We start from the raw sequence: 27263 nt of genomic DNA on the forward strand, positions 1-27263 counted from the left end.
ATTTGTGAAGGGCGAGTTTTGGGTAATTTTTTAAAAAACATTTATCTGTGTATATTTCTACATTATTTGATTTCTTTGCAATGTGCATATAACATTTTTTAGAAGAACATGAATAATTTTTTAAAGGGCCAAAAAAGTCCATACACAGATTCTCTAGAAGAGTTTTCCCATGGATGATGAAATCAAATGCTTAGCAACCAGTATCTTTTCAATAATTCAACTTTTTATTTTGGAATGATGGTAGATTTACATGCCACCGTAACAGCAAATACGGAGAGATCTCATGTACTCTTTACCCAATCTCTCCCAGGGTGACGTCCCACAAAACCACAGTGACCATCACGCCAGGATCCTGACACTGACATGGGCAAGATGCAGAACATTTCTCCCACCACGGGGACCCTTCCTGTGGCCCCCTTACAGCCACACCTACCTCCCTCCCATCTCCTCCCTGCCTCCTAAGCCCTGACCCTCCTCTGGTCACCATCTCTGTAATTTTGTCACTTCATGAATGTTATATAAATGGAATCTTACAGTATCAAATCTTTGCAAATTGCTTTTTCTCACTCAGTGTAATTCTCTGGAGACTCACCCAGGTGGTGACGCGTGTCAGTGACCTGCTCCCTGTCACCGGGGAGTCGTGTTCCACGCCGTGGCTGCACCACTGTTCGACCAGACGCCCCCTGGAGGACACCTGGGCATTTCCGGTTTCTGGCTCCGGGGCGGTAAGGCCGCCGGGACTCCCGTGGGCGGGCTCTGCGTGAACGCGAGTCTGCGCGTCCGGGGACAGACGCCCGGCGACAGACGCCCGGCGGGGGGGGGGGGGGGGGGGGGGCACTTGCGGAGTCACGTGGTGGTGGCTTGTTCTGCTTCGTCAGAAACTGCCAGACTGCTGTCCGCAGCTCTGGTCTCATCACCGCCCCCCTCCCCCGAGGCCACGTGTGAGGGGTCCCGTTTCTCCGCGTCCCCGCCAGCCCTTATGCTGGCTACTCTCGCAGGTGCACCGTGACACCTCGTTGGGGTCGAGTTCGCGTTTCCCTGACGGTCGGTGAAGTTCAAGTACCTTTCGAGTGCGCGCCGGCCACCTGCACGTGCTCCGTGACGAAAGGGCTCTTCGTGTCCTCCGCCTGTTTTCTAACTGCATTGCTTGTTTGCTGAACTTGGAGAGAGTTTTACGCATTCTGGATAAGGGTCCTTTACCATATACACGGTTTGTAATATCTCCTCCCGGTCTGCAGCTCCTCTTTGGGAGAGCAAAAGCTGTTAACGCAGATGAAGCCGTCCACCAGCTCTCCCTTCCGCGGACCGCGCATCACTGCGCGGCGGGAGTGAGGGCTCCCTGCCAAGCCCCACATCTCCAGGATGTCTGTTTTTCTTCCTCAAGTTTTATAGTTTTGCATCTTCTACTTAAGTCTGCAATCCACCTTGAGTTCATTCTTGTTTACGGTTCAGACTTAGGCCAGGGCTCATTTTGTGGCCCGCGGATGGCCAGGCGCTCCGGGCCACCAGCTCCACTTTGCGACGCAGCGAGAGCGATGCCAGGACCTCACCCCAAGACAGGTGAGTCTTGTTTGGGAAACTTTAACTCCAACTCTATTCGGGGCAATGCGAAGTGTCCAGTTTGAAAGTTTGAAAGAGCATAGTTCTGAGTATTCTTACCTTAAAATTCTGATTTCCACCTATGGTGGATACTATTGACATGAATATCACAAATGACGCCTAAACAACCAGCTAAAAGGTGCAGCAAGGAAAACAACGGGCATGTGTGTGCCCTGATTAGGGTTTGTTTCCCACTTATTGGGGGAAGAGGTCCTCACCGTAAACCCCGTGAGCAGATAGTTAACATCTGTGCTAACGCAAACCTGAAGTGTACTCTCTCTTATGAAACGTTAGGGCTGACGTCTACACGCTCAACATGCGAACACTTTGCACTCAGTGACCGCAGGGCAGTTTGGTCAAATGTGTAGGGTCAATGGCAAAGCTATGAAAAGGCAACCACCTCGTGGCCATTCTGACCCACGTTCAGCTCTTGCACCCTCCAGGAGTCAGGAGCCCGTGGGGTCACATCCTCTGACTCAGACGATCTGTGCTGGCTTCTGCATCACCACTTTCGGCTCTGTGACTCCAGGAGGCTCCCTCAACCCCTTGGAGCTAACCGCCCTCATCAGCAGTCGGGGATAAACCCCACCTCTCTCGGCCAGTTAACAGTGCGAACTGAAAGGGAATGTGGGCCTCGCGGCCTCACAGTGCCCAGCACGCAGTAAGCCCCTCCGGACCTAGCATCACGGTCATCGAAGGGAAGTGAAAACTTTCTTTTTTGCTTTCCCAGGCTCACCCCACATGCGGTTAGCGGTTAGCAAAGGACAGCAACAACAACAACAAAAAACTTGCTCAATTTTTAAGAAGTAACGTTTAAAGCAAAACACAGGGGAGGAGGAGGAAGAGAGGGAGACAGCGGAGGGAGATGCACTGACGGCACTCACTGCCGACCTCCTTCGCTCAGGGGATCATCGGGCCCCACCAGTCGGAGCAGGCAGGCACCTCCTCCCCCCGCCCCCCCACTCAGGACAGCCTCTCCCCAGGTGTTCAGAAATGGGTTCAAGGCTGACACCTTGAAATGGGCAGGCGGGGTGTGCTTTTGGGTAAGAGAGCTACAATTTCCTTAAAGAAACCACAGCAGAGAAAGTGACCCACATAGGAGGTACCAACTGCTATAAATACTTGGTGGCAGAGGCTGAGGTCATGCCTTCTGCACAGGAGACACCCAAATAAAACTGGCCAAAATAGCAGAGAAAGAGCCTAGCGGAAAGCCAACAGCGTGGGCACAAATCAGATGCTGCCCGGTCACAGAAACATTTACACCCCAGTCACAGGGACCCCTAGCCCGTGTCCCCTGCTCTGTCCTGTCTCTTTGCACATTCCATAATGCTTTCTCACTGCGCGGGCAAAACATGTGTATCAACCCACAAACGTCAGAGCCCTGCTAGCCTGACCCCCACGGCCCCTCAGCAAAACCCACAGACGAGTGAAATGTCTTCCAAGTGCGAGAGAGCAGGAAAGTCTAATCCACCATAACAGGCATCAAACCCACTTAGCCACTTGTAGGCAAACAGTCTAGTCCCGGGTGACTCCCACAGGGTTGGGGTAACAGTTCCCCCACCAGAGGGGCATCAGCACTGACCTTGACTCAGGCGGTTTGAAATCACAGCCACTCGGTGTCGGGTGAGCTATGGTAAGGACCCAAACCGAATCTCTGAAAAGCGTACAGGACCTGGACAGAATGTGGCAGAATTGGCCGTCCCGAGGACCACCCAGAGACCTCCCCTCTGCACCCCTTCTCCCTGACAGGGCCCGTCCCTCCCTGCACCCGTGGGGCCCTGTGCCCCCGGCGGGCTCTCCCCTCCCCGCGTCCCAAACACGCTTTCAGGAGCCGCTCCTCGGAAGGCGCCCCGCACAGGATGCGGTCAGTGAATGTGCCCTGAAATGAGTAAACGGCAGTCGCCTTAACTTAACAGGGGCCTTTTCAAAAGCGTTCTCTCTTGGAAATGAGGCCACGAGCTGGGGCAGGCAGCTATGCCTCTCTCTACTCTGGTTTTCTCGTCTGTAAAATGACAAAGGCTGACGATAGCCACGCGCACCCACAGGGCTGTCGTGAAAAACCACGTGACCCAACTCGTGAAACAAGCTCGGCGTACAGGGCCAGGCACCCGACGGACGCCCCGGAAAGGTCGTCATCATTAGTGGTTACCGGCCAGCGCTCCAAGGGCAAGAGAGTCTATCCGATCTGCAGGCATCATCACAGAAGGACGGCCCCGCAACCACTGGGGTGGAGGTGTGAACAGCGTGTGTCAGGTGCTCGCTATTTCTTTTTACAAATGCCTCCAAGAGGCACGCTTGTATGTGCACGTACGCTGGAGAAGGGCTGGGAGGAAATACCCCAAATGCTACTAGTGGTTATTTCCCCAAAGGCCGTGAGAGAGAAGCATACGCCTTTCGCTCTCCTTCTCACGGAACTATTGGGATTGTCCTCAGTGAGCACCTATTCCCCCTGTAAAGTTCGTCAAAGGGATTGCCCGCCACCCTTCGAAGGAGCGGGCTGCATCAGGAGGGCGCAGTGAAGCCGAGCGAACCGGGTGTCGGGCCCAGGCGTGACGAGCGCCCGGGAGCCACAGCACAACTTCCTGTGAACACAGAACACCGTCCCTCCACCTTCTCTCTCGGGCGATAATGCAAGACTCGGACGTGGCGAATTTTCTACGCAAGCTCAGCTTTTTGCACGCGTCTCCCTCAGCGTGGTCGGGGCAGGGGGGTTGGGGTCCCGTCAACCACCCTGCGGGAGGGATCTGGAACCGCCCTTCCAAACTCCACCAGCCTGCGCCCGTGCCCAGCGCGGGTGGCCCGTCCCTTGGCGTCTGAAATTGGACCGCAACGCCTCGTGGTCACAAAGGCGCCTCACGCGTGCTCATTTCCACCACGCTTGGCACAGTGCAGACAGCGGGTCGGGGAGGCAGCTCAGCAAACACCATCCTCACTCTCCCGGGAGCGGACACGGCGCGCCTCTGGTGACTCGGCGGGTCACCGCCTGCGGCAGGACAAGGCCAGGTCTCCCGACCCCCAGAGGGGTGCTGGCACCCAGTCCCACAAAAACTACTCCTAGGCTTGGCTCGCCCTGAAAGCGCTGAACGTCCAGAGGGTAAGTATGCTCCCTCTGGGACTGCGCGGCCCAGAGTCCCGAACACCGGCTGCTGGAGAAGCAGGACATTCGGAGGAGACTTCCTGACGATCCATCGGACAGAGAAGGCAGCTGAGAAGGAAGGGAATTCACACAGACGACGATGAGTGAGTCATCAGAACACACAAAAAGCAAGACAAAACAAAACAATCCCCCTGAGGGGAAGCATGAAGTCTGATGAGCAAATTCTGAACAGATCCGCAACACCGGAAACAGGGTCGTCGAGGCGCAGGGCCAGCAGACAGGCTGCGTCCACGTTACCCGTGGACCTACAACCTCCGAACTTGTGGGGTGAGAGGGCTCTCCGGAATTTGTCGGAAAGGCCATTTTAAACGGTACCACTTGATTCCCACCACAAAAATGTATGTTTCTACACACACATACACACCATGCCTATGGGAATTACACACACACACACATACTCAGTTCACATATCTGGGAAGTGTGACGATACCATGATTATTATGCAAAATCGTTCTGGTATGCAGAAACTCAGAGTGTGGTATGTGGTGGTCCATGTTTGGGGGTGGGGGGAGTCACCCTTCTCTGGATGTCAGCAAAACCCAGTGGCTTTATACACAGATTTCATGCTGTCGCTACACTGGATAAAGGAAAGAAGAAAAAAGAATTTAATTATCAAGGAAGCAGATTTAATTGCTAAACGTACCTGCTTCCCAAAACAATCTTGTAAGTCACGTGGCAAATACAATTAACACAGACAACGTCTACAAATTGAGAGGGTTCCTAGCAAGGTTTCCTTTCTCTTATCAAGAAAGCCACAATCCCTAAAAGAAAAAGGGCCTAGACTTCTCCCTTAGAACAAATCTGTATCAAATGGTTTGAAGAGTCAAGACAATTTAGATCTGCTTTGAGATTTAAAAGCAGAAAAACCTATATTATTTTCCCACCTGCACTGCCTTTCGACTAGACTCAACGAAAAAATTCTCTCACTCTGAAAATTCCCTTCTGCGTGCATGCACACACGTGCACACACACGGCTTATAATCCAGGAGGAGGACTAAACAGTGGTACATAATTATTAACTTGTGAAAGGCGATATATATTTTATGCCAGCCTGCCGCAAAAGCAAACAAATTTGGAAATTTAGAAGGCTTGAGTTCAGGTCACGGCTTACCCACCTATATGACACCAGACAAATTACCTACCTAATCTCTCTTGGCTTCGGTTCCCTACTCTTTAAAATAGGCCCAATTTTTTTTTTTTTTTTAACCTAGCTATGAGATTGGCAAGGAACAGACATTTGAGAACATACTGCATTGTCAAGGGTGTGGAAGGCAGGCGCTCTCAAACACCGACAGGGCGAGGGTAACACGGCCCAACCCTGATGAAAGGGAACACAGCATCACCAGTCTCGACCCCAGGTGTGCACGCCCCTCGATCCAGCAGTAAGAAGATCCACTGTTTCTTCTTCCAAGACACTGGGAAGCACCTAAACGTCTAGCAGTAGGGAACTGGCAGGAAATAGTGTTTAGGTTACACCTACATCCGTGGTTTTAAAAGAAGACACAATTCTCCATCAATGCTTGGCTGTGCTCAGACCACCTCGCGAGGGTGCAAACGTAGCAGGTCACGCGGTTACAGGAGGCGGATGGGGGACTGGAGCGGGGCCCCTTCTGAACGCCGCCCCGCTGCCTGTACAACACATTCAAAATCCAGGACTAAAGCAAGCATTTTTGACTTGACTACAAGAGCAATTAAGGTGACTACTAATAGTGACCCCACGGGATCGTCGTGTTGATTAAATAAGGAACAAAATGACAGCGCAATTTTAATCGGGGTGTCAGAGAAGCGGTCACAGAAAGGGAGCCGTTCACAGCTCAAAGGATGACAAGGCGGGAAGAGGCAGCAGAACACAGAGGAGGCTGGAAAGCACGAACCGTAAGCGGGGCTCTCACGCGGGGCTTCAGGAAAGGGCTTATGCAACGAGCTGGAGTGTAAGGTTGGTGACAGTGAGAGAGAGACAAGCCCACATTTGTAGACTGCACCTAGATCATGAAGGCCTTGAATGCCAAGCCAAGGAATCTGCGCGTCTTAACAACGGAAGACCACAAAGGGGGTTTGTACAGACGTGGAATGCTAAGAGCAGGATACCGGATGTGATTTAATCCAGACACATGATAGGCTGGCGAGGGGTTAGGAAGCTATCCTAATACAGACAAGACACAACTGGGAGACTGACCGAGGGCACTGGCCCTGGAATCACAGTGCTCTCTGCGTACAAGCACCAGGCATTTATTTCCATAGCACTGCCAACTTAAATACAGGCCGCAGCATTCGAGAACCGTGTCTGTGTTAACCATCTTGGCCCACAATAACAAAATACCGCAGACTGGGGGCATGGCTGACAGGAATGTATTTCTCACAGTTCAGGGGGCTGGAAGTCCAAGATCAAGGTGCCTGTCGATGCAGATCCTGGCAAGTCTCCTCGCTGTGGGTTCATCGTGGGGACAGTCTCTTCTTACAAGGACCCTCATCTCATCGGACCGGGCCCTGTCCTCGTGACCTCGTCTAACCCTAGACTAGAAAGAGTCACTTCTTTTTTTTTTTTTTTTTTTTAATTTTTTTTTTCAACGTTTTATTTATTTTTTTGGGGACAGAGAGAGACAGAGCATGAACGGGGGAGGGGCAGAGAGAGAGGGAGACACAGAATCGGAAACAGGCTCCAGGCTCTGAGCCATCAGCCCAGAGCCCGACGCGGGGCTCGAACTCCCGGACCGCGAGATCGTGACCTGGCTGAAGTCGGACGCTTAACCGACTGCGCCACCCAGGCGCCCCTAGAAAGAGTCACTTCTAGTGCCACCACATTGGCAGTCACGTGGCTTCACCACGTGAATCTGGGGGGCCCGTAACAACACCCTTTCGATCATGTGGAAACAGCAAATGAATAGGAAAAAAGGTAAATTATATGTAAATAAGTTAGTATTGTTTACATTGATGATAACCATAAAGGCCAGTTTAAAATTTCTGTGATAAGGGGCGCCTCGGTGGCTCAGTCGGTTGAACGTCCGACTTCAGGTCAGGTCATGATCTCGCGTTTTGTGGGTTTGAGTCCCGCGTCAGACTCTGTGCTGACAGCTCAGAGCCTGGAACCCACTTCGGATTCTGTGTCTCCCTCTCTCTCTGCCCCACCCCTCCCCACCCCCTGCTCATGCTCTGTGTCTCTCTCTCAATAATAAATAAACATTAAAAAAAAATTATAAAATTTCTGTGATAAAAAGAACGAGAAGCAGAGATAAATGAAAATCAGTTATAAAACGATTTCATTTTGGCGGGGGGGGGGGGGTAGGGGGCGGTGCCTGAGTGGCTCAGTAGGTTAAGCGTCCAACTCTTGACCTCAGCTCAGGTCATAATCTCTCGGCTGTGAGATCAAGCCCTGTCCTGTACCAAGCTCTGCGCTAAACGTGGAGCCTCCTTGGGATTCCCTCTCTCGCTCTCTCTCTGCCCCTCCCCTGCTCGCACTCTCACCGTCTCTCAAAATGAATGAAGAAAGGGCGTCTGGGTGGCTCAGTCGGTTGAGCGTCCGACTTCAACTCAGGTCACGATCTCGCGGTCCCTGAGTTCGAGCCCCGCGTCAGGCTCTGGGCTGATGGCTCGGAGCCTGGAGCCTGCTTCGGATTCTGTGTCTCCCTCTCTCTCTCTGACCCTCCCCCATTCATGCTCTGTCTCTCTCTGTCTCAAAAAAATAAACTTTAAAAACAGAATTAAAAACAAAATGAATGAAGAAACATTTAAAGGAAAACTATTTCACTGCAGATTGCACATTTAGCCTTCCCTCAGTCGCACCGTGGCAGGTACACAGACTTTTACTCCCGGCTTTACCACCAAAACCACGATAGCTTCTCCCCGCTTCCCAGTTTGCCAGTGCAGTCAGTGAGCCGACCCACAGTTCCATACTTTAGTACCAACAAAGGTTAGAAAACTAAACTTCACTGGCCAGGCGGACAAGCTAAGACCAACGGTGAAGGGCACAAAAGATGACATCCGCAGGGATGTGGGTCCACCGCAAAATGGACAGTCAAGAGCCAGCTGTGGACAAAGGCAGACTTTCATAACAATGAATGAAAAGTGTAGCGATACCAAGGGAATATTACTGAAGCCTCTTAAATCTCCGAGGTGATGGCCCCAGAGTGCACAGTCGCTCTGATTTAAATGTCTGTGTGAAAAACTTCCAGAGACCATACGATTTCTACAGAATTCCCAACACATCTGTCATTTCATATTGTTACCAACAAGAGAAAGATGAGAGACTGAATCTACAAAAAGACAAAGGGCCAGACCACGTATACACACGACTCTGACCCACAGTCCAATGCAACCCGCCCAGGGAGCCGGCCCCTCATCCACAACAACCTACCCCCTGACCCACAGCGACCCACCCAGGAAACTAGTCCCTTACCCACAGTGACCCGCCCAGGGAGCTGACCCCTTACCTACAATGACCCGTCCAGGGAACTGGCCCCTGACCCACAGTGACCCGCCCAGGGAGCTGTAAGTCAGATCTGCAGGAAGTCAGATTGCTGTCTCTAATCACAGTCCGGGAACCCAAACAATGACCCCTGTGACCTTCGGCCAGGACTTGATCGATAACGGACAGCTTCCCTGATTTCTGTCCTGCTTCAGACTCAGGACCAACCCGAGAAAGCCACACCTGCTGCCCTGACCAGCCGCGTGGACGCCCCCTTCCAGTGGGCCTCCCCAGCCTCCTGAGCAACCCCAGCCTCCCTGGCCTCCCCTCCCCGGCCTCCCCGGCCTCCCAGCCTCCCCAGCAGCCCCAGCTTCCCATCAGGCCCACCCGAGCCCCCTTTCCTCCTCTGGGAAGCTCCCCCGCTGCTCTGCCCGCCTCCAAACACAAGTGTGGGTGGCCGACCCCCTGCTCCAGCCAGCGCTGAATCAACAGCTTTTGCCTTTCTCGTGTTTGGTCTTCATCTGTTTCCACACAAAAAGGTCTAAAAGCAGGGGTTTTTCTCCAGGTGGGCACTCTGTAACTTAGAAGCCCTCTGCGGCATATCCCAGGTCTGCAGACATCGTCATATCCCACACCCCCCCCCCACCCCCGGTCCTTGCCGCAAAGCCCCACGTGTTGGAGTTCTCAGTCGCTGCCGCACCGCCAGGGAACGACCAAGTGTTAAGGAAAGTTCGAGGGCTTTGGGGGAAACCCCACAGTTCGTGAGCCTTTCATTTTTTCCACTCACAACCGTGTGACCTTGAAAACCTCCCGATACCTCAACGCCTCTGTCTTCACGTTTAATACAACTAGTATTTACCGCTAGGCTTGTATCAAAGGGGACGCTGTATTCACAGTAGCTCACACTTACTCCCAGCTGTGGGCACCGTCGCCCCGGCCACCTCTCCCCCAGACAGAACAGCAGACGCCTCGGGACGAGGCTGATGACCCCGCGCCCCGGCCCCTTTCATTCAGCGACGCGCAGTGGCATCCAGACTCACGGAGGGTCACCAAAGGACAACAATTGTTTCCACTCTTCAGCTTAGGCGTAGGTCCTTCCAACTCACACTCCCGTCACCGGGAAGTGATTTTCCCATGTCGGCCCTTACTTCCACTTTTAGCAACTCGGACGCACCCCTAGTAACGCCTTCTCAACTCCTCTTCGGCACCAACAACAGAACTTTCATCGGCCACACCGTTCCGGATGCCTTCCGTGCGGAGCTAGGACCCGGGCACTCGGCTGCACAGCCCCTCCTCCCGCAGCACCCACGCACCGGCCCCGGTGGCCCCGGGCAGCCTCGGCGGCACGGCAACTCCCCCGGTCCCCGCCGCACCGGCCCAGGCGGCCCTGAGGGGGCCGGCACGTGGCTGCACAGCAGCGCTCCAAATCTCGCTGCCGACGGCAACACGCCCCAGGTCGCAGGCTCCCAGCCCTCACCGCTGCCACAAGGACCCAGGCTGGGTGACGCTCCTCACCCCTTCCCACCGGAGGCGAGCCGTGACGACAGCCGGTAACGCCGATCGGTCCCATCCCGCTCAGCGCTCGCCGCACGCCTCGCCCACACCAAGCTCCTGGTGGTCGTCGCCCCGCGCCCCCGCTCCCCTTTCCAAGCAGGGGTGTTTCCACGTGGTCCGGGAGGCTCACAGAAGTCCCCGACGAGCCCCAGATTCCACACGGCCAGTACCTGAGCGGCAGGACCAGAAAGCCAGCCCGGGTCTGGGGGCCTGGGTCTCTGCCATCACCCCCCCGGCTCTCCCCGAGCTCGGCGGGCAGCCGACAGACTGCCAGCGTTCGGAAGCTTCAGAAGTGCCCTCCGCGGCGGGACGATGGAGGGTTCGGCGTCGAGGAGGCAGGGTGTGGATCAGCGAGAGCCCTTTGGATCCGTGAGGCTGTGTCACCCAGAGGACGGACTAAGAACCACGTGCGATGTCCTCCACGCACTGAACAGCAGCTCCCTTCGTACTCCCCAAATCCAGGCGCGGCTGGCATCGGGGCACAGGCGCGGTGACACTCGACTGGGCCTCGCCGGACAGGTGTCCCACGAGGAGGGAGGCACGGGCTCTTGTCTCCCGGCCCAGGCCGGCCCAATGGGCTGAACATCGAAAACTCTAAATGCGGTCACGACGTCCGGAGGACTCCTTTGCCGTGGTAACTTCCTCCCTGCACTAAGCACGCAGAGAACTCAGGGAAAGCCACCCAAGTGGGCCCGGCCGGCTGGAATCTTCGCAGAGCTGAGAGCCTCGGCTGCTCGGTGCCACTGTGGCAGTCCTGCTCCTGCTCCGCGGCCCACCTCAGAACCGCGTCCTCTGCCCTCCCACCCGCGCCCCCGCAGCCCGAAGCATCTGGTTCCTGCCTCTGCCAGCATCTGCCGCGCGCCCCGCGCCGCCGTAAGGGCCACCGGGGCTGGGATCCTCCCCACAGACAGGTGCCCTGCCTGCCACACGGCTGAGGGAGGGAGGGACTTCAGGGAGCACGGACACGGACGACCTGCAGCACCACGAGGGGTGGGCGCCCTGCAGGTCAAAGGCAGCAAGAGCCACTGGGCCTCCGGGCAGGAGTCGCCGTGAGCGACTGAGCTGCGCCCTGGAAAGCTCCATCGTGACAGTCCCTGGGCACACCAGTCAACTCGGTGCCAAGACACCAGAAAGTCCCAGCACATACAGAGGCCGTGCGGTGTGGCGGCCAAGAGCCCAGGCTTGGGCGTTAGCGTCCGAATCCCACCTCCCCTGTGATCTTGAGCGAGTTATTCAACGTCTCCTCACCTCTTGTTTTTAAACTGAGATACAACTGGGGCCCCGGGGTGGCTCAGTCGGTTGAGCACCCAACTTCGGCTCAGGTCACGATCTCGCGGTCCGTGAGTTCGAGCCCCGCGTCGGGCTGTGTGCTGACAGCTCGGAGTCTGAAGCCTGCTTCGGATTCTGTGTCTCCCTCTCTCTCCGCCCCACCCTTGCTTGTGCTCTCTCTCTTTCAAAAATGAATTAACATAAAAAAAAATTTTAAACTGAGATACAACTAAGACATAACAGCGTGCCAGTTGTAGGTGTACAACGTGAGGATTTGACGCACTGTGACGTGATCCCCATAAGCCGAGTTCACGTGAATCACCATTTGGAAAGCATTGCCAGCTTTTCTTCTCGTCACGAGAACTGAAAAAAGAGGCGACACAGTGCTGACAACTGCAGTCCCCAGGAGTCTCATCTCATGTCACCTGCAAGATTTGGACATGCCGACCCCGCGGAGTGGCCGCAGAGATGAAGCGAGAGGCAGGGGCGTGGGACCCGGAAAGCACTCAACCAACCGAGGCGGTCGTGAGGGTGGAGGGGACACAGAACTCCAGAATCCGGAAGTTCTAACATGAATACTACGGTCTCCTTTTCCACCCCGTCATCTGCCTCATCATAAAGATACGGCACATCTGAGCTTCTCAGCGGGTCCCGCAGACCGAATGTTGGGGTTCCCTCAAAATTCCCACGTTGAAACTGAACCCCCAAATGAATGGTCTTAGGAGGCAGGGCTTTGGGGAAGCAATTGGGTCATGAGGGTGGACCCCCCTGAGTGGGATCAGTGCCCTTACAGAGGGGACCCCAGAGAGCCCCAGCGCCCTTCCACCACAGGAACACACGGCAAGAGGACACCCTCTGGAAGCCAGGAAGCGGGCCCACGCTGGACACTGAATCTGCCAGCACGCTGATCTTGGACTTCTAGCCTGCACAGCGATTTCCGTTGTTTGCCAGCCACCCGGTCTCCAGTATTCTGCTACAGCAGCCTGAACAGACTGACACAGAGGGCCCCTCTTCAAGAACCGAAAAATCCAAATAACCCATCTGGAGAAAAATATCAAGTGACGTATGACCTCCTAACACAGAAATCTGAGTTAATCGGGAAGAGGGGATTTTAACGAGAAAATACCAAGCCACGTGTCCTCAAGATCCATCCTGGTTGTCACCGTCACATTCGTTTCCGCAGACCAGAACTGAGAACTCCTTGCTGTAAATGTTCCAGAAATCCTTTACTGTTCAAGAGTCATTCAAAATACAGGATTCCAGAACAATCTTCGAAAGCATTCCCCTTTTCTCTTTGGATATCTGTTACACGTGTCTTCATCACACACCCACGAGGAGGCCTGTGTCCTGCTCCCAAGAAGCCATTTCTGTACACCGCTCCTGCTAGAACGTTCCACACGGGCTGACGGCCCCAAACCTAACTCCACCCACCGTGGCTAAAAATACCCTAGTTTTGGTGGCACCATTACCTACTGTCCAGCACAAGAACCCATCACTATTACCCCGTCTTTTTGCCTTTTCTTAGTATTTTTTACGATTAAAAACTGACCCCCAAAAGGAGCTTTCCTCGGTGCTATCTGCCTCCAGCGGCACCACATACCACACGCACGGGCGCGATCGACTAAAAGCAAATCGATCAAGCAAAAGGAGACAAGGATTTCCAAACTCTGAACTCACTGACGCAGCAGCACACAGACCTGAGCGGACAACGTGAGGTTTACAAAGCGAGGGCACAACTTAGCTATGACATGGGCAGGGAAGAAACACGTTGGAAGAGGGTGTTTGAAAACCTACAAAAGCTATGTTCTAACACCTCCAAGGATTGAAAGGTCACTTCTTTTCCATATTGGAAAACGGATAACGAGTGGAAAGGTAATTCTTGAAACTACTCTCCAATATTTCAGGCTGTGTTAGATAATCCAACTGAGAAGCCATTTTTTTTTTTAACATTTATTTATTTTTGAGACAGAGAGAGACAGAGCATGAACAGGGGAGGGTCAGAGAGAGAGGGAGACACAGAATCCGAAACAGGCTCCAGGCTCCGAGCTGTCAGCACAGAGCCCAACGTGGGGCTCAAACCCACGGACCGCGAGATCGTGACCTGAGCCGAAGTCGGACGCTTAACCGACTGAGCCACCCAGGCGCCCCAAGAAGCCATTTAAAAATAAACCTTTTTGGGGCGCCTGGGTGGTGCAGTCGGTTAAGTGTCCGACTTCAGCCAGGTCACGATCTCGCGGTCCGTGAGTTCGAGCCCCGTGTCGGGCTCTGGGCTGACGGCTCGGAGCCTGGAGCCTGTTTCCGATTCTGTGTCTCCCTCTCTCTCTGCCCCTCCCCCGTTCGTGCTCTGTCTCTCTCTGTCCCAAAAATAAATAAACGTTGAAAAAAATAATAAAAATAAAAATAAACCTTTTTGGGGCGCCTGGGTGGGTCAGTCGGTTGAGCGTCCGACTTCGGCTCAGGTTCATTGAGTTCGAGCCCCGCGTCGGGCTGTGTGCTGACAGCTCAGAGCCTGGAGCCTGCTTTGGATTCTCCCTCTCTCTCTGCCCTTATCCCACTAAGGCTCTGACTCTCTCTCTCAAAAATAAATAAACATTAAAAAACAGGTTTTTTAAAATAAACCTTTCCTCCAGGATGAGGAGCACAATAAAACCACATCTGACCACATCCTTGAAACAAGAAAGGATGGGACTTTAAAAAATATATATATAGGGGCACCTGACAGCTCAGTCAGTTAAGTGTCTAACCCCTGATTTCAGCTCAGGTCATCAACTCACGGTTTCATGGGCTCAAGCCCTGGGTTGGGGTTTTCACCGACAGCATAGAGCCTGCTCAGGATTCTCTCTCCTCCCTCTTTCTGACCCTCCTCTCTCTCTCTCTCTCTCTCTCTCTCTCTCTGTCTCTCTAAATAAATAAAATATTTTTTTCAGGAATTACAAAGGAGTTCTTAAAATTTTTTAAAATTGTAACAATGAAAAATTCATAGAAGAGTTTAGAGAGAATGTTTGAGAAATCTTCCAAAAAAGGAAAACAAAAGACCAAGAAGTGAAGAAACAGAAGAACGCACACCTATAGAGGAGTTCAATGCTCAGAATAAAGGACAGGCGTCCACGGATGGGACAGACTCACCAAGTGTCCGACACAAGGAACAAAAACAAGACCCACATCATGGCGTTACCATCACAAAATTTCTAAACACCTGGAAGAACAAAGGCCTAAAAGATCATGCAGAAGAAAACGCGAGTCACACGCAAAGGAAAGGCTTTGGACACACTGACCATCACATTGGAGGCTGGATCTGAGCACTATCTTCAAAATTCTGCAGGAAAATGCTTTCTAGCCCAGAACTCTATACTCAAATGACCAATAACATGGAAAGGAAAATATAACAAAGAGAAGAAAATATTCCAACATTATATAAGATCTCAACTCTGTATGTACGTATGTATGTATGTATGTATGTACGTATGTATATTTTTTGACAGCTACTGGTGGACATGCGAAACCAAAGTAAGAGGCAAAACTTAAAAAGGAGGGATCCTGACCCCAGAGAGTGAAAGGAGCTCTCAGGGTGACAGGGAAGGTCTAAGAGGACAGTGGCAGCAGGCCTAGCAAGCAACCACTGGAGAGGAAAGGCAGCAGGATGGGAGGTTCAGAAGAGTTATCCTAAGAAAAGGATAAAATGGATGATTCCCCGGTGCCTGTGGATGTACTGAGAGGAGATTTACACTGCCGGGGTGAGGGGTGAATAAAGCACAGATACAAAAAAAAACTAAGCAAAGCAAACTCTAGGAAAAAGAAAGGAAATGCAATCAAAACAGACTAAACATCTCAGCTGTGAGTAACGTTTCCACAGTTGTAATAAGTGCTGCTGAATACTTCAGCAGAACCTTTGACATAATCGCACGGGGAGCACAGGGCGGAAAGAGGTGGCAGTGGGAGGAAGGGGTGGGATAAGCGACCCAAATTGGCTTCTAAGTAGTAGGATGTTCCACACACGCACAATCTGGAAGAAAGAGCTGAAGCATTAAAATGATGGCCTCTGAGGAACAGGAATCAGGGTGGAGAAGGGTGGAGTAGGTGATGGCTGTGTTTTTGTTCTAAGTCTCGCAGAACTTTTGACTCTTAAAACTATGAGCCTGTATAACTTTGGTCAAAATGAGTATTACATTTTTAAACAAAATCTGATACTCAATATCACATTGAGCGATATGTTCTTCAACGGTCTGGAACCCAACCCCTTTGAATGGCAAACTGGAACTCCTCTCCCCGCTAAACACGCACGGGAAGCACAGACACACAAAATGTTTGCCCAGGATTACAGGCTGTTCCTGAATTCCTGAAGGCCAGCCTAAAAGCCTTAGGATTCTAGATTCTTCTTTCTTACAGGCAGCTTATTTCAAATCAGAGCTTGTCACTTATTGTAAAAGAAAAAACATCCTTATGGAACAATCATTAAAAACACCTCCGCGATCAAATGCGGTCATGCTCGTTTGAGTACGTGGTGGTGACTGTCACAGTTGTTTCCCTGACCACAAAAGGCACCTCATTCCCAACTATCAATCCAAGTGCAAATGTTGTTTATTGGGTTTTGCCTCAGCCGTGAAACAGACTCTTAAACTCAGGAATGTGACTCCCTGTTGGGTTGACTCAGCTGTTTCCATTCTAGAAATGGATGTGGATTCATGCACTCTACCCCATGGGGTCAGTCCTTCCTGTAAACCTTGAAAAGACAAGGTCCCAAATGCCCCACATGAGTGGTTTTTCTTTTCTTTTTTCTTTTTTTATTATTTGAATCCAAGATAGTTAAAATAGAGCGTAATACTGATTGTAAGAATAGAATTTAGGGATTCATCATTTACATATAACACCCAGTGCTCATCCCAACAAGTACCTTTTTTTTTTTTAAGTTTATTTATTTACTGTGAGAGAGAGAGAGACAGCCCAAGTGGGGCAGGGGCAGAAAGACAGAGAGAGAGAGAGAGAGAGAGAGAGAGAGAGAGAATCCCAAGCAGGCTCCGCACTGTCACCGCAGAGACCTACAAAGGGCTCAAACCCACGAAACCATGAAATCATGACTTGAGCTGAAACCAAGAGTCGGATGCTTAATCAACTGAGCCATAGAGGCACCCCATGGGTGGTTTTTCTAATAGAGGAATTACTCTAATGACTTCTTGGCAAAACTTCTCTAATTAGAGCGGACCACTTCAATACTCCAAAGCAAAAAAGTTTCTTGGCTTTTGACTGACCTGTCTCTCATGCAAAAAACCCCACCCCCAGCACAACAGCAGTCAGAAGAATTGTCCTGTCATATACTAGGAATCTTAACAGCGCTGCCAATTTGCTTAAAATTCTGGTGCCTTAGTTAACTTATATATTAACTAGGATAACAACAACTTGATCAGATGTTGTCATAATTAGATCAGCTACTTGTGGGAGGCAGAGTAATGGCCCCCAAAGACGCCCATGACCCAATCTCTGGAACGTGACTAGATCGCATTACATGGCAAAGGGACTTTGCTACAGGCCTTAGATGGGGAGGTTATCCTGGGTTACCTAGGTGGGCCCCATCTAATCACATGGACCCTTAAAAGCAGAGAACTTTCTCCAGGCAGGAGAAGAGATATGGCAGAGTTGCGGCAGGCTTCAGTGGTCCTTACTGGTTCTGGGCTCAGGGGTTTGTGTGCAAGGACCAGAAAGAAGAGGCCTCTAGGAGCCGTGGGCGGCCCTCCGGCAGACAGCCAGAAAGGAAACGGGGGCCTCAGTCCAACAGGAACTACATTCGGCCGATAATCTGAATGAGCTTGGAAGCAATTCTCCCCCAGATTCTCCAGGAAGGAACACAGTCCTGCCAATGCCTTGTTTTTTGTCCGGTGAAGCCAGAGGCAGACTTTCAACCTACAGAACAATGACATAACAAATTCGTGTAGTTTGAAGCCACTAACGTTGTGGCAATTTGTTACAGCAGCCGCAGGAGACCCATACGGTGGTCGATGCGAGAATACCCAGCAGAGTGTGGGTCACACTGTTGACATATTCAACAAGAGTACACGGACTTGAATCAACAGGCAAATCAACAGGCAAGGATGGCCGTCCAACACAACACATTACGGACCTGTTCTGATACATGCAGATTTGGGGAATTTCAAACTGCCCGGAACATTCTGCAGATTTCAGGTTTGGGGTAATTCACTGCCCTTCAACTTAGAAACATCCCAATGCCTGCCTTGCCCGATAAACTCTAAGCGCCACGCAGGAGAATAAATGCTGGACTGCGTGCACCAACCCGGCCCCCAAACTCTCCTGCATACCTATGGCGGCACTTAACTGCACCGCACTGAAATGACACCCAGGTCTGCTTCTCCCACTGGACTGTGGAGCCCCAGCTCTTCCCAGAGAAGTCACCGCGCCCCAGCTTGTATTTGCACACTGACCGCAGTACTCGGGCACGTCACAGATAATCTGTACAAACGTCTGCTGAGCTATGTGACCGTTACACCGTCATAAAAAGTGGGTTCTTTGAGGACCGGTGCTGTGCTTTATTAGCCTCCGTCTTCCTCCCACTGCCATGCCTGGGAGCTCAGAGGCACAGAGCGGTTGGTGGAGAGGAAGAAAAGGCAGGGGGAGAACAAGAGAAACTGGGAGGTACTGCAGTTTCCGGGGCAGCCTGGCCGATGGAGAGGAAGGCCCGAGAAAAACTGGGTGCTGAAATCAGGCTTGTACTGATGCCCGCTGCTCACTCATGTGAACGGCAGGAATGCCTGGCTGCCCTTGACCTCAGACTGCCTATCGCCTTTTCCCACCTCGACAGGTCGCTCAGGTACTGAAACCTCAAGAAAGTATGCTTGGTTAAAGGAGCACCCACGGGATGGCACAAAACTGAAGACACTGTTAAGGGCTCGGTTCCACGCCTCCAGGAGCCTTGCTTACGGAAAGCGGGGGCAACTGCACGCGGTGCTTCCCCACAATGCTGAAGTGTCCAACAACAATGCCAATTACAGACTAAAAACAATCCTGGATGAAGTTGCCCGATACACTCACATAAGGGCTCATATGTACATCTGAAAAACTTGGATTCGTTAAATTCATAATCAAGCCTTTTTTTTTTTTTAAACCTTTGGCAACAAAACATCTTACAACTTACAAATTCCGCCACATTCCTGATTTCATTTCATCCTCAGAACAATCTCTTGAGCGACATCGAAGAAGCAACCTAACGGCTAACTCCATTTCACAGCTGAGGGAGCTGAAGTCCCCGGGAAGCACTCGAACATCACGAAAGCCTCACCGGGAGCACGTCTCTCGTTGACGTATCCCGTCCAAGTGAGTGACCTTCGGTGCGTCACCTGGATTTACATCTTGCCAACATCCAAAAGGATCTCGAGGAGGCTTAATCACAGGCACGTGTACGGTAAGGACTTTAAAGTGGAAAAGAGAGAAGAAAATCCATTTGGTGGGTGACACGGGGCGTGGGGTGGAGGGTAGGCCTGAAGACCAAAGGCTGACTTTAAGCCAAGTGATACGCAAAAGAAAAAGGTGATTTACAGAACATCATAATCATAAAAAAAGGAAGCACCATCAGGGCTTTAAAGCAGGATGAATGAGGCCTTGGGTGAGGGCCCCTGGGGGAGAGGAAGAGCAAGAGAGGACAGCTTTGAAATGCAGAGTCCAAACTCTATCCCCGGGCATTCCATTCCCGAGAGGCTCCTTTCCATTGGGTCCATATACGAACCCAGCCAGCTACACACAAAATAAATGGTCTTCTCGAAGCAAAACGAGCATTAACCAGTTAGCTTTCAGTGAGGACAGGACTGCATCCTAAGAAAACCGCAGAGAAGATCCCGCGGAGTTTCTGAAGGCCCCTCCTAAAATGAAATCGCTAACAAAACAAACCACATGCCGCATGTAACAAAGTACATTTTTTTTTTAATTAAGACTGCAAACCGAAAAAAGGAACCAAACTCCTACTGCGTGAAGTGAAAAATCTTAACTCAGCGGCACCGCAACCACACAGCTATCCCCTATTTTTAAGCCCGGAATCGTCCACACAAGAATATCAGAGAAAACTGTGTATCCTTTCTACAGACAGACAAGTGGCTTTCAGTGAATCAAGCACACCAAATTCCCATTTTACCGAACAGATACATTGGAGAGGAGATTAACAGCTGAAAGGGTTAATTACCATATTCCTTAGAACTGGAGTTTCCTTACAGGCCATTTAACTTAGGATGTAATTTCTTGCAAGTAACCGTTTTACACTGTGCTTTGCGCCTTTTCCTGAAGTCACATACACCTACTCAAGGCACTCCCAAATTCCACTTATTTCCGACTCCCCAAATTAACATCTCTGCTAGAGACGGGACACACGGAAGCCTTCACACGGCACTCAAACGATCAAACGATCAAACGATCGACTGAATGCTCCAGACACGAGTTCTGCACCCAACCTCATTAAGGAAAACATCAAATCAATCTGATACGGTGAAGATGTTGCAAGGACAGCATAGTTACGAAGAAAGATCAAAACGTTGCTTAAGCTTCCATCATAGACTCTGGTCCTCAAATCTGAGATAAAGTATACACCCATGTGACTAAACCCTCCGAAGAAAAGGAAAATAAAAGAACTTCCACTTTGGATCCTACACCTTCAAAGATCTCCACTTTTTACACACTCCTGCTAAGAGAACGTTCCTCTGCTCTATTCTGTTGAAATAATTTAAAAAATTAGGGCTGAGAAGTTTCTTCCCTCGATTAAGACTCTCAGAGGGGAAGAACGTGATGCCCAGAGGGGTGGCTTTGCAGGAACAAACAGGATCCACTCTGGAGCCAGAATTAGAAGGCATAAATGCCAACCCAGTACCCTGTAGGCACGGAGCGACAAACACCAGGAAGAAACAGCGAACCCTTTGGAGAGCTGACATGTGGAACCGTGGTATAGAAACGAAGCTCCCTCGTTTATTTATTTTTTTTTAATTTTTTTAACGTTTATTTTATTTTTTGAGACAGAGAGAGACAGAGCATGAACAGGGGAGGGGCAGAGAGAGAGGGAGACACAGAATCAGAAGCAGGCTCCAGGCTCTGAGCCATCAGCCCAGAGCCCGACACGGGGCTCGAACCCACGGACCGCGAGATCGTGACCTGAGCTGAAGTCGGACACGTTTAACCGACTGAGCCACCCAGGCGCCCCTACCTCGTTTAAATAACACCCCTTCTCAGCTCCGCGCACACACGGTGCCCACCTCTACCGGAGCATCCGGCGGGCTCTCCCACGGCTCACCACTCGGTCCCTGAGGACCACAGAGGGCAGGACAGAGATTTCAGGGAAGGTTTCAGACAGGAGATGCCGCTGAAAGTGGCAGGTAAGAAGGGGTAGGCGGAATCAGAACTACAGCAGCTACGGGGTGGGGGTGGGGGGGGGTTGGGAAGAGTGGAACACAGACAAGGGTCTGCACCTTCTGGGTTTTCCAAAAGCAACAGCTGCCTTTTTAGCACAATTTCATCCAGTGCTGCTATTTACACGCTATCTTGTCCACAAAGCATTTCAGTTTGGCCATTAGAACTACTTCTGCCTACACCTCAGTCTTCTGTCTTGGGCCAGGACAACGCACGCTTAAAGAAAAGAAGAGGCTGTCTTGTTCAGCTGTGCATCCCCCAGGGAAGAGACTCATCCCGGGGACACTGTCGGCGTTTCCGCTTTATTTAGGTGACGGGGCATCCAGTCTTGAAATCTGAGTTTCTTCATCCGCAGCCTCACCCTGGCTATCCCTTGGTCGACTTGACCTCTAACTGTAACTGCCTTGGCCTCGTTCCGTGGGTGTGGATTCTCCTCCTTCAAATGCGTTTTCCAGCCCGCCAAATTCTTGTGAGAGTTCCCTCGACTCTCCAGGCGCTGAGAGCTGCAAAGTTAAATCTGGCTTTCCAGATTTTTTTTTTTCCCTCCCAATCCTAACGGAAGAAATCAAGAAGCACCGGGCAGAGGGGCTCGGCTCCCTCCAATCAGAGCCTGCTCTTGCACCGGAGCAGGAAACGCGGCGGCCTGACTTGCGCAGGTCCCTGGGCGGGCCAGTGACAGCCTCGCAGTCCCCAGGGACCCGCCAGGGAGAGGCGTGGGTTCCAGAAGGGCAGCCCGGCGATGCCGCTCCCCATTTCTGCTCATTTGGCGGAAGAAAAACGAAGGCGATGAAAAAGGGAGTCAGCTGTCCTACCCAGGCCAGCTGCGCCCCGTGCACCCCGCTACACCCTGCCGGGAGCCACCACCCACACAAGGACGCCCTCACCGCACAGGCCACCACACACACACTCACAGGGGTGGGATCACACCCCTGCAAGCCCCCAGGTGGGGCGGGGGGGGGGGCGGGCAGGGGCAGTCTCCCAACTCACAGGGTGGCCAGGACACCGGCGGCAGGGGTCCACACAGGGCCACCGTGGGTAACACACATTCACTTGACCAGTCACGGAGGGGGGCAGAAAGACAGCGCCGCTCACACTCAGGGGGACCAGGACCCGCACGCTCAGAGTCCCTGCCATCACCCTCAGTGAGACACAGTAAGGTGGCCACACCATGGGCGGAGGGAGGGCACAGCACGCAGGACGTCCCGGATTCCCCACGCGCAAGGGCCGACGCAGACCCACCTTCACCGACACAGTGCACCAGCCACACCATAGGGGGAGCCAGGCCGGAGCCGGAACCCCGCTCTCAGCGATCAGAAGCCCCGCGGGCGTTCACGCCGGGGGCCACGCGGGGTCGCAGCAGGCGCAGAGCCCCCTGGGTGCCACCCAAGGCGGAGACAACGCCCGGGCGCCCCGGATGCGCGACCGCGGGGTCAGTCCCGATCTTGGTCCTGCGAGGCTCAGGGTGGCGGCTGCCACCTCGGGCTGCGACGCCGCGGGTGCCCCGCTTGGACCTGCCACACCCGGCGCGGGGACCCCCGCCGCCCGGGACTCCGTCCGACCCCTGGGCCTGCGCGCGGCCCCGAAACCCCGGTCCGGTCGGCGGAGCCCCCGCCTGTCCCCCACCGAGGAAGAACCTCGCCCAACTCCGGACCCCCGCCGGGCCCGGGACCCTTGCCACCCGGGACCTCCGTCAGACCAGCCCCGCCGCTCGGCCCCCGTCCCCCCACCGGCCCTGGACCCTCGCCGGCCCCCGAGACTCCCGGTCCAGTCCCTGGGCCGCCACCGGCTCCGGACCCTCACCCAGCTCCGGGACGCCTGCCTGCCCCGGACCCCATCCAGCCCCGAGACCCTCGCCCAGCCCCCGCCCCCCACCGACCCTGGACCCTCGCCCGGCCCCGGAACCCCTGCCTGTCCCGGGCTCGGTCGGACCCCGAGACCCCCGTCCAGCCCCCGTCCCCCCACCGGCTCCGGACCTTCGCCTGGCCCCGAGACCCCTGCCCGCCCCGGACTCGGGCCGGGCCGGCCCCGCCGCCGCCGCCTCACCTCAGGTCACCGCCTCAGCGGCGCTCGCTCCGGGCCGAGCGGAACAGAGCCGGGCAGCCCGCAGAGCCGCGGCCGCCGCAACAATGGAGCCCCGGGGCGGGGCCGCCTAAGCCGCCGCCTCAGCCCGTCTCCGACTCGGGCTCGGGCTCGGGCTCCGCGCGGAGCAGCAGCCGGCGCCAGGCTGCGGCCGGCCTCAGGCACCGCGCAGGCGCACTCGCCCCACCCGCGCCCCTTCGCCCCGCCCCCGGTGGCGCCCGGCGTTCGGGGCCCACCCCCCGACCAATGGGGAGGAAGCCACGCGCAGGGGGCGGGGCCGAAGGAAACAAAGGAGGAGGCGGGGCCGCGCCGGGGCGGGGCTGCGGGGGTCTCGCTGGGGCCGGCCCGGTGAGTCCGCGGCCCAGTCCGTTCAGAATCTGCTCGGCAGGCTGTGTGCTCAGCCGGAGCCCAAAGCTCATTCTTCTCGTTCTCGGTAAATGGCCTCTCCATCCACCCAGTCGCTCAGGCTAAAATCTGAAATCACCGTGGAGTGTCTTATTTCCCTCACTCCCTCGTGCGGTCCCTGTCCGCATTGCCACTCTGTCACAGCACCAGCTGGACTTGCCTGAGTGGGTACCCCACCCCCCACCCTCAGTGAAGCGTGATCTCTCTCTAGGACAAGCCAAGAGTCGGACTCTGATTCATTTCTGCGCACACAACAGAGCCCGGTGCCCTAAGGCGCTCAGCGAATGCTAATAGGACAGATGGATAAATGGATAAAGTCCCATCTCCTTGTGATGAGGTTTGCGGGGGGGGGGGGGGGGGGCGGCGCCGACGACCAAGAAAGAGTTCTCGAAGACCTCTTTGGTGCAAAAAGGGGATTTTATTAAAGCACGGGGACAGGACCCAAGGGCTGGAAGAGCTGCGCTGGGGTTGTGAAGAATGGCTGGTTTTACACTACGGAGTTGGGGAAGTAAAGTCAAAGGGAGGCCTCCAGCGGGACTTTGATGTGCTAACGAGGAGTCCTAAGCTGCCGGAGGCCCAGCTACAGTCAAGCTAAGGTTGTTTTCCCTCTACTGAGGCATTAACATTATGACAGCAGGGGGTTCCTGGAGAGACGTTCTACTCTGTATTTGCCTTAAGTATTTGTCAACGGGCTGCAGGCTATAAATTAAATTTTACCTGGCATTTCCTTCGGCCTTTGTTCCCCATATCACTATGGAAGGGTGATGTTGGGGCTCCAGGAAACTGAGTCCATGGGTTTCTGGAGACGAGGCTGTTGATAAGATTGCCTTTTTCTTGTAATTTACTAAGATGTTTCTAAACTAAGAGCTTAGTAAACCCATGTCCTTCAGGACTGTGATCTCTATCAGCTGCCCATTCGTTTTCTCCTTTCCTTTGTCCTTGGGCAGCCGGGAGTGCCTGAGGAATGACACACACATCCCACCTGGGGGGGGGGGGTCGGGGGTGTGCTAGCTTGCACTTTGTCCTCAGTCCTCCTTAACTCACTCATCACTTGAACATGCAGAAACACACACACACACACACACACTCGCACACACGGACAACACTGAAAGCCTGACTTCCAAGCTGATTTGCCAGACAAATTCCTCCACGAATATAAGAAGCTTCCCTACTCCTCTCCAGCCAGGGCCCCCCTGTGGTCTGGGGATGTCCTCAGAGAACAGGAAAATAAAATCCCAGGGAGTACAGTAGTTTCAACAAAGGATGGTCACCCAGGCTTCAGACCTTCGCACACGCTGCCCTCTGCCTGACACACTTTTCTCCCTGTATTAGCCACCTCCTACTGACCCTTCCAGTCTCTCCCTAAGTGTCACTTTCCCCAGGAAGGAGGTCACACTTACAGGCTTTGAAGATGTCACCTGCCATTCTGGATGAGATGGCCTTGGGGAAGCCCACCTGGCCGATAGTCTGTAAGACCTGAGGACACTCTCCAGCCGATAGTCAGCAAAAAGCTAACCCCCATGTCATGCAGGCCCGCAGAAATAAATTCAGGCAGCAACCTGCATGAGCCTGGAAATGGGTTTTCCCCTAGTGAAGCCTCCATGTGAGAATGCAGCCCTGCCAAAATGCTGAATGTAGCCTGGTGAACCCTGAGCAGAGGACCCAGCTAAAACGTGCCAAACTCTAACTCAGAAACTAGTTACGAAATGTGTGCATCATGGGGGTGCCTGGGTGGTTCAATGGGTTAAGCGTCCACCTCCTGATCTCGGCTCAGGTCATGATCTCACGGTTCAGGGGATCGAACCCTGCGTCAGAATGTGCACTGACAGCACGGAGCCTGCTTGGGATTCTCTCTCTCTCTCTCTCTCTCTCTCTCTCGCTCCCTCCGTCCCTCCCCTGCTCGCTTGCTCTGTCTCTCAAAAAAGGAAATAAATTTTTAAAAATAGTCTAAAAAAAAGAAATGTGTGCATTGTGTTACGCTTCTACATTTGTGATTATTTCTTATGAACTTGAAAGCCCCACGAGAACAGGAATGGACTTTGTCTTGCTCCCCACTGTGCCCCAAATGCCCAGCACAGTCCTGTTCTAGGGCAGTCGGTTGGAGGAGACCAAGCAGTCAGCTTGCTGGCTGGCCCCACTGTCCTCTCTGACCCCTTTTCCTTGGCCATATTCCATCATATAGACGTGAATAGTGTCTTGTCTTCCGAGCCTCCCTCGCAGCCTGAGGGGACCATGTGACATTGTCCTGGCCAGTGAGACCTGGTGGAAGTTGGCTGAAAGGTTTCCAGCATTTGGTGCCCTGGGGCCAATTTGGAGCAGGCCTTGAGAGCTGATTGTTCACCCTTTGGGAATTGTGCAAAGTCACTTATTAAACAAAATGGCTACCTAAAAATTAAATTATATGCACTTACAATGAAAGTTATATCAAAAACAAAAGTTATATCAAAATCAAAAATTGGGGCACCTGGGTGGCTCCGTTGGTTAAGCGTCCGACTTCGGCTCAGGTCATGATCTCACGGCTCGTGAGTTCGAGCCCCGCATCGGGCTCTGTGCTGATAGCTCGGAGCCTGGAGCCTGCTTCGGATTCTGTGTCTCCCTCTCTCTCTCTGCCTCTCCCCTGCTCACGCTCTGTCTCTCTCTTTCAAAAATAAACATTAAAAAAAAAAATCAAAAATAAATATCCGGAATTGGCTCCTAGTCATTTTACTGTGGTTTGTGACTATCTATGCTACTGAAGATTTTAGATCTACTGTATGATAGAAATTCTATATCATGTGGTGCTACTGACATCTGTTCTCATGGCTGCCGCCAGCAACGGCATGTTGGTAGCTTGAAATTAGATGTGGTGGGAGGATTTATGCCGCAGAAATTGGTAACGACTATAGATCAGGACTATCTTCCTCCTTCCCACCCCCCAGAAAGCCGATGAGTGATGATCTACCGGCACACCATTAGCTTCCAGAGAAGGTGTTCCTCTTCGAGAAAAGGGGTAGACCCCGCTGATGCTGCTTTTTCTCGGCAGTGGAGCTCATTCGTTTACCTTTGGACACACATGTGACCCCTGGACCCGTAGCAGCCACTTGACGATGAACAAAGTCAGAAGCAGATCCTGACTCTTCCATCGGAGCCACTGGATCAAGACAGGGAATCGCCTGCCTCCCGATTCCCTGTGGAGGAGGAAAAGCAAACCCCCTTGGCTGTGTAAGCCAGTGCTGGTCGATTTTTCTGTTACTTACGGAACTCCTAACCGACATATATAGGCATTCAACACGTGTCTGTCACATGGAGAAACCCAGCCTGACTCTCTCCTTCCTCATCAGTGGCCATCCTATTTGGGCCCCACGATCACTGACACGAAATTCACCACGCAGTGAACCAGTCCGGGCAGGTTTCATAGCTCTGACTAGT

The 27263-nt window shown here is 53.0% G+C and overlaps 1 protein-coding gene across 2 annotated transcripts in view; it reads right to left on the bottom strand.

Annotated features, from left to right (window-relative positions):
- The window catches only part of AFAP1 (actin filament associated protein 1), a 131265-nt gene extending 107749 nt beyond the window's left edge, over window positions 1-23516 (bottom strand). For both annotated transcript variants that reach the window (XM_030314273.1, XM_030314272.1), the window contains exon 1: window positions 23415-23516. The gene's annotated coding sequence lies outside the window, so the exon portion shown is untranslated. The remainder of the gene's footprint in view (window positions 1-23414) is intronic.
- Between the last annotated feature and the right edge of the window lie 3747 nt (window positions 23517-27263).

Source organism: Lynx canadensis, chromosome B1 (genome assembly GCF_007474595.2).
Source record: "Lynx canadensis isolate LIC74 chromosome B1, mLynCan4.pri.v2, whole genome shotgun sequence".
In the NCBI taxonomy this organism is placed as follows: Eukaryota; Metazoa; Chordata; class Mammalia; order Carnivora; family Felidae; genus Lynx; species Lynx canadensis.